At 34.7% G+C, this 6285-nt stretch overlaps 1 long non-coding RNA gene across 1 annotated transcript; it reads right to left on the bottom strand.

The window, feature by feature from the left end:
* Positions 1–3078: 3078 nt before the first annotated feature.
* LOC122023449 lies at positions 3079–5409 on the bottom strand. The gene is made up of 2 exons (XR_006123143.1): positions 5322–5409; positions 3079–3135 (listed from the first exon to the last, which is right to left on the bottom strand). It is a non-coding gene; the product is annotated as an uncharacterized LOC122023449 (long non-coding RNA).
* Positions 5410–6285: the final 876 nt, after the last annotated feature.

Here is a 6285-nt window from a genome sequence, read left to right as displayed (position 1 = left end):
GGATATAATTAAGATAACTAGACGAACACATAGAACCTAATTTCATATCATTCCGAACTATTTAAGCCCATCAGTTAACTAAAACCAACTGAGGGACTTAAAAAATTTAAAATGACATAAAATCATGTCTTATGTGTTAGTTTAGTTCTCTTGATTATATCCATGATTGCAAATACCAATTTAACACATATATTAAGAGTAGTGATTTTTGAAATACGAATCAAATTTTTTGAACATATTTGTGTTAAAAAAATTGTTGCTATCAATATGACGTATGGAAATGACGTTTGAAGATGTGGATATAATTATGAGAACTAGACGAACACATAAGACATGATTTCATATCATTCTCAATTCTCTAAGTCTATTAGTCGATTTTGATCAGTTTCAGCCAAACTCGTTTAATGGATCTAAAGAGCTCAAAATGACATGGAATTATATCATATTTGTTCGTCTAGTTCTCATGATTATATTTATACTCTCACATATTAATTTGACATACTATATTGAGAGAGATAGTTTTTTAAACATAAATGTATCCGAAAAATCTGATTTGTGTTCAAAAAATCATTATTCTTAATATAGTTGGTCAAATCGATGTTTGACAATGTGAATATAATCAAAAGAACTAGACAAATATATAGAATATGGTTTTATGTCATTCAAAACTCTCTATATTCATGAGTTGATTTTGACTGAAATCGATCAAAATTGGTTGATGGACTTAAATAGCTCAGAATGACACCGAATCAAGTCTTATATGTTTTATCAATTCTCTTGATTATATTCATATTCTCAAATATTATTTTGACCCACTATCTTAAGAGAGTGTTTTTTTAAACATGAATCAAATTTTTTACATATTTGTATTTAAAAAATAATTGCTCTTAATATAGTGTATCAAATTGATGCTTGAATGCATTAATATAATAGGGACAACTAAGGTCAAAATTGACTAATGGATCTAGAGAACTCCGAATAATATGAAACTAAGTCTATGTATTTATTTATTTATTTTTATATTTATACCTTCAAATATCAATTTGACTCACTGTATTGAAAAAAATGATCTTTTGAACCGGAATCAAATTTTAGGATTTAGATTTAAGGTCGCATAATCATTTTTGATTGATTGCTAAATTTATCAATCAATTTATACAATGTAACAATTAATTGGTAAACCTACCAATATTGGGAACATTACAAGGGACAAAATGAATATGACATACCTAATTTAATAATTTGAAAAATGTTAGATATTCTAAAACTCCTAATTTACCAAAATATCGGTAATAAATTATTTTATTTTATTTTATTTTTAAAAAATAATTTAAACTGAAAAACTAAAATATAATTTGTAATATTGTTCATATTCGCGCTTATAAACAAATTAATATGTAACTAATGCTTCTTTAAATAACTTTAATAATTATAACGAATTTTAGTGTTAATAAAATTGAACTGACTCAATAGTTTTGATCTATTTTAATTCAGTTTATAGCCTTATTTAGTTCGATTTGACTTGAACTTAATGAACAGTCTGAAATTTTTTTCTCTTATTTCATAATAAATAAAAGATAAATAACAAAGAAAAGATTCAACACACAACGAATAAATTTTATGGGTTTGAATAGCTAAAAAAGTCTTAAACTTTCTTTCATGATGTGTCCGAAATTATGACGAATCTTCCTCTGCTGACATGGGCGAATCTACGAGAAATAAGACAAATAGAGATCCGACAAAATATTTTCAATGCTTAAGTTAGACTTCGATAGGAGAGCAAGTGCAAATTGTGCTGAAAACCAGCCTTCTTTGAAGAACTTACTTTCTTGATGATCTTCAATATGAATTGTTTTCTTATGATCCATTATCGATCGAGCTTCCCTGCAACTCTAGCTGCTGCTGAATCACCCCAACAATGTCAACAAATTGTATTCATTTATGTATCATTTTGAACTGATTTTGGAGATCAGCAGCTTCTTTTTTGCTGCTGCTGAATCACCCAACAATGTCAACAAATTGTATTCATTTATGTATCATTTTGAACTGATTTTGGAGATCAGCAGCTTCTTTTTGCTGCTGCTTTCATCAGTCACTCCCAGTTCTAATTTGGAGAAAGCAAGTCCATTTGAGTATCTAGATTAAGAAAATAAGCAAATCAGAAATATGAAGCGAGTTCATCAGAGTGGAATGCTTAGAAAGAGATGAGTTCAGAAGAATGAACCTTAACACTGACATAAGAGCTTTGCAGCTTCAATTCATGTGTACTTATGGAATAAGGTGTCCCCTTTGTCGATTCCTTACCAGTTCGATAACTAAATAGACTGCAACAAGAACTGAAGATGCTAAGAATACAGAGTAGAAATGCCATCTTCTACTAGATAAGCAGATAAATTTCTTAAAGCAAACCGAAGGATGTTCTGCTCAAGTAATTGTCTTCGGCTACTTGTATCAACTTTCGTCTTTAGAACCAATATTTGATTTATAGACCTATTAGATATACTTATTTGGACAGCTTTAATTACACCTGCACCAAAATCATTTACAAAAGTATGCAACAATCTCATAAACATAAATTTACTCATGGTAATATTTCATTAACGACCTCAAAAGCATTGGAAGCAGTTAACTTATCATCTATATTTACTGCAGAAATTCGTCAACTAACATATACTTATTGAAATCCAACCTTATCAAGTTTCTATCAAGTATGCATATTAGTAATTTGTCATATTCTGGACCATTTTCGGCTGGGGGACCAACCTCCCCTCTATTTTCGTAATGCCGGGAAGCTTCCAGTAGGGATCCTCTAGTCCGCAATTTGCGGACCAGGGGATGGTCCACTGTATGAGGACTATTGATTTAAATGGAGCCCATATTTAATTAGTAGGGTCCATCCAAATCAATGGTCTATAATAATGGACCATCCCTTGATCCGTAAATTACGGACCAGATGATCTATCCCCGGGAAGCTTGCCCTCTCAATGCAATTAAACCCATTCGTTCTCTTCTCCGCCGCGACTCCTTCAGAATGACTGCATTTGAAAGCCGCAGAAGGAATGATGATGATTTCCTTAGTTTGACAGAGATCACGAGTTTCAATGCTCCCAAGGTGTTTCATGTGTTATTGTTTATCTGAGAGAATTCGTATTTACATAATTGTTACACATTCCTATAAACCGTCTTGTTGCTCATGTGCTTAGAGGTCGTTTATTCTGGTTTTCCAGGCGGCTAGGAAATTTGAGCATTGCTTAAGCAACGAGTGTAATTATGTCTTCTTATATAGTATAGGTCTCGCATTTTAGGCAGTTATATATTTCTTTCTTATGAAGATCATGTTTGCTTCACGCTAGGTGAAATTCATAGTATTCCACGAGTTCGTTACAAAGGCTGTCAAGGCAACTTCCATGTCATCGTAATGTAATACTTGTTAACACAAAAGAATGCTAACTATTTTGCCTTTGTTTTACCAAAAAGTTTGAATGTAAATAATGTGAAATGCAAAGGTCATTGATATGTTTGGATCAAGTCTATGGAATGTATATGATCCTGTCTAGAAACAGTCAGGATGGCAAGCTGGGAATGTGACTTTGAAGTTGACGTGGTGAAGACTCCACGTAGCCCTGCAACACAAAAACGTCAGCATCGGGCTGGAGAAGAGTCCTCGGCGTTGGCCGTTCGGCGCAAGTCAGTCTCCGACGATCTCAAGAAATGATGAACTGTAGCTACAGAATGCAGAAGACGAAATTGCGCATACCTTTTTCTGTAGAAGGGAACCCCCTTTTATAGTGTCATTGTAGTGCTCGTGCACACATCCCAAAATGTAGACACGTTTTTCTAAGTGTCGTAGGAAAAGATAAGTCAAAAAGAATCACTGGCACCATTCCTCAAGCAGCCATGCAATTCTCTAATGTGACAGTCTGAAAACTTCTAAAGTACAATTGTCTGCTGGGCATTCCTTGCTGTCAACGACATAAACTCCCAAAATGATATGAAAAGATATTGTAGCGAGGTCATGTGCAGCTGACTGGAGTCTGCTCGTCTGGGCTGCCTCTGCTCGGCAGTGTCCTTAGGATCGGCTGACTAGTCTCTTTCCTTGCTTCCTAACCGTCATCGGTCCTCCCGCTCTGATCGGGCGTGGTACCCGATAGGCGACACCAGTTGTTGCTTACCTTTCTTTGTGGTCAAAGGGCAATTTTACCCGATCGGGGAGAGCCCGACTTAATTGTCTCTTGCGCTAGTATCATGCGCTCGGCCGTACCCAGTTCGCTCGAGCGTGCACCGTCCAATTGGCCGACTTGGATACCTCGCTTGACTCTACCTTCCACATTAGCTGGTCTTTCTTACTTTGATCTATCCCTGGTGGTACCCCTCATTATTATCGGATCAGTATAGAATAACAATTCTCATATGCAACTTACAGTTATGTCATTGTTACTTTGTCAGTTGTCTATCTTTATATGTACGGAATACCCATCGATATGGTTGTATGAATTGCTACTAAAGATATTTTTATCCTGAGAAATTTCACTCGAAAGGGTAAGTTCACTGGTAGGGGTGAGCATTCGGTTAATTCGGTCCATAAATTAACTGAATTAACTGAAAACCGATTTAATGTTGGCTAACCGAATCAAATCAAAGTTTTACTAAAACTGAATTAACTGAATTAACTATTTCAGTTAACACCAAATTAACTAAATTTATTTAAAATAATAATAATAAAAATTTATACAAAATTAATATTAAATTAATCGAATTAACCAAATGCTCACTCTTATTCACTGGGATGTAAAGCTAAAATACCTTTAACTTACTCCTACTAGAACTCGCAAGAAAAAGAACTCTTCCTAGTAAAGTAAGACTATGCAAAATGCATCTTATTGTTTGAGGACTAGTAGGTCTAGATGGATACATGAGGCCTATCGGCACACGAATTATGGTTGACACCGAAGTAACCCACAGAGGATTTGTTGTCACATAAGTAACCCACAAATTAGGGTTGAACTTCAACTTTGCATTAGTGATCTGCACAATTTCTACTCCCATCATTGAGCACAAGTGAATAAAAGTACAATGACATAATCAGTAAACAGAGAAAACAATTCTTGGAACTTCATTTAACATAATACGAGGCGATCCAATCGAAGACGGCAATTGGCCAAGCAATGGGGGAATACCATTAACCTGTAATTAGCATTATTCTTGAATATATATATCGTTGATAGATACGACTGGGCCTAATTTGAGATAGTAACGAGATGACCTAAGAATCGAAAGACACGATTACACAAGAACAGGATTTTTTTTAGAGCTCAACTAACCTGAACAGGGAGAGGGTTCGTATTAACGTATGAGATATGAAATGCCACCCTTGGAATGGCTTGGATCCATCTTCGAACAGGTTCCCGAGGATGATAAAGCTCTCTCTTCTTCGCCGTCGGATCGTACCAACGGCGACCGGATGTTGTCGGCGTGCTCGTCGTTCTCACGACGCAGACGCTGAGGAACCGGAGTGGCCGATGGGCAGGGATCCTCTGATCAAGAATCCCTGGACCATCCCTGATCCCTGTTCATTCATTGGTTAGATGAACTGGATCCCACCTGTTTAACAGGTGAGGTCCAATTCATCCACCCAATGAATGAAGAGGATATTTTTTGATCCAGAATTTTCTGGACCAGAGGATCTGGCCTCGTGGCCGATGCCCCTGTCCATTAAGGAAGGTTGAAATTTTTTTTTTTTATATTCAAATCTAAGAACAATAAAAAATACTTTAAAAAACAATTTTTTTGATAATTTAGTATATGTGAAAATTATAATATTTTTTTAATCCGAATATCCAGCTGCTCTACATAAATTTTCACCAGTCAACAAAGTAAATAATCCTGATACACAATCTAATGTTACAATAGATAATTGCCATTTTTATATATATTATGTATTCAAATTTTACCACTCAATTAATCTTGGATAGACTATTTAGCCCTATATTCTACCTTTCAAGGAAATTTAGGAAATACGATGACTCTTGACGAGGCACCCTGATTTAACTAGTAGTTCAATCATCTAAATGTGCATGTGTGAAAATTAAACAATGATTAGAAATGTATCTTTCTTTTTATCGTCACACTAAGCCTAAAAATAATAAATAATTGTCATCGTGCATTGTTAGTGTTGACCTAAGAGGTTTTTTTCCTTTTTTTTAAAATTTAATCCTATCCAGCTTAAATTGACTAATTCTAAAGGTGACTAATACGACCCTACAAAAATTTCTAACTAGTCATCAA

This window comes from Zingiber officinale, chromosome 9B, assembly GCF_018446385.1.
Source record: "Zingiber officinale cultivar Zhangliang chromosome 9B, Zo_v1.1, whole genome shotgun sequence".
In the NCBI taxonomy this organism is placed as follows: Eukaryota; Viridiplantae; Streptophyta; class Magnoliopsida; order Zingiberales; family Zingiberaceae; genus Zingiber; species Zingiber officinale.
Note: the sequence above shows the minus strand (reverse complement) of the source record. Positions and strands in the feature narration are given on the sequence as shown.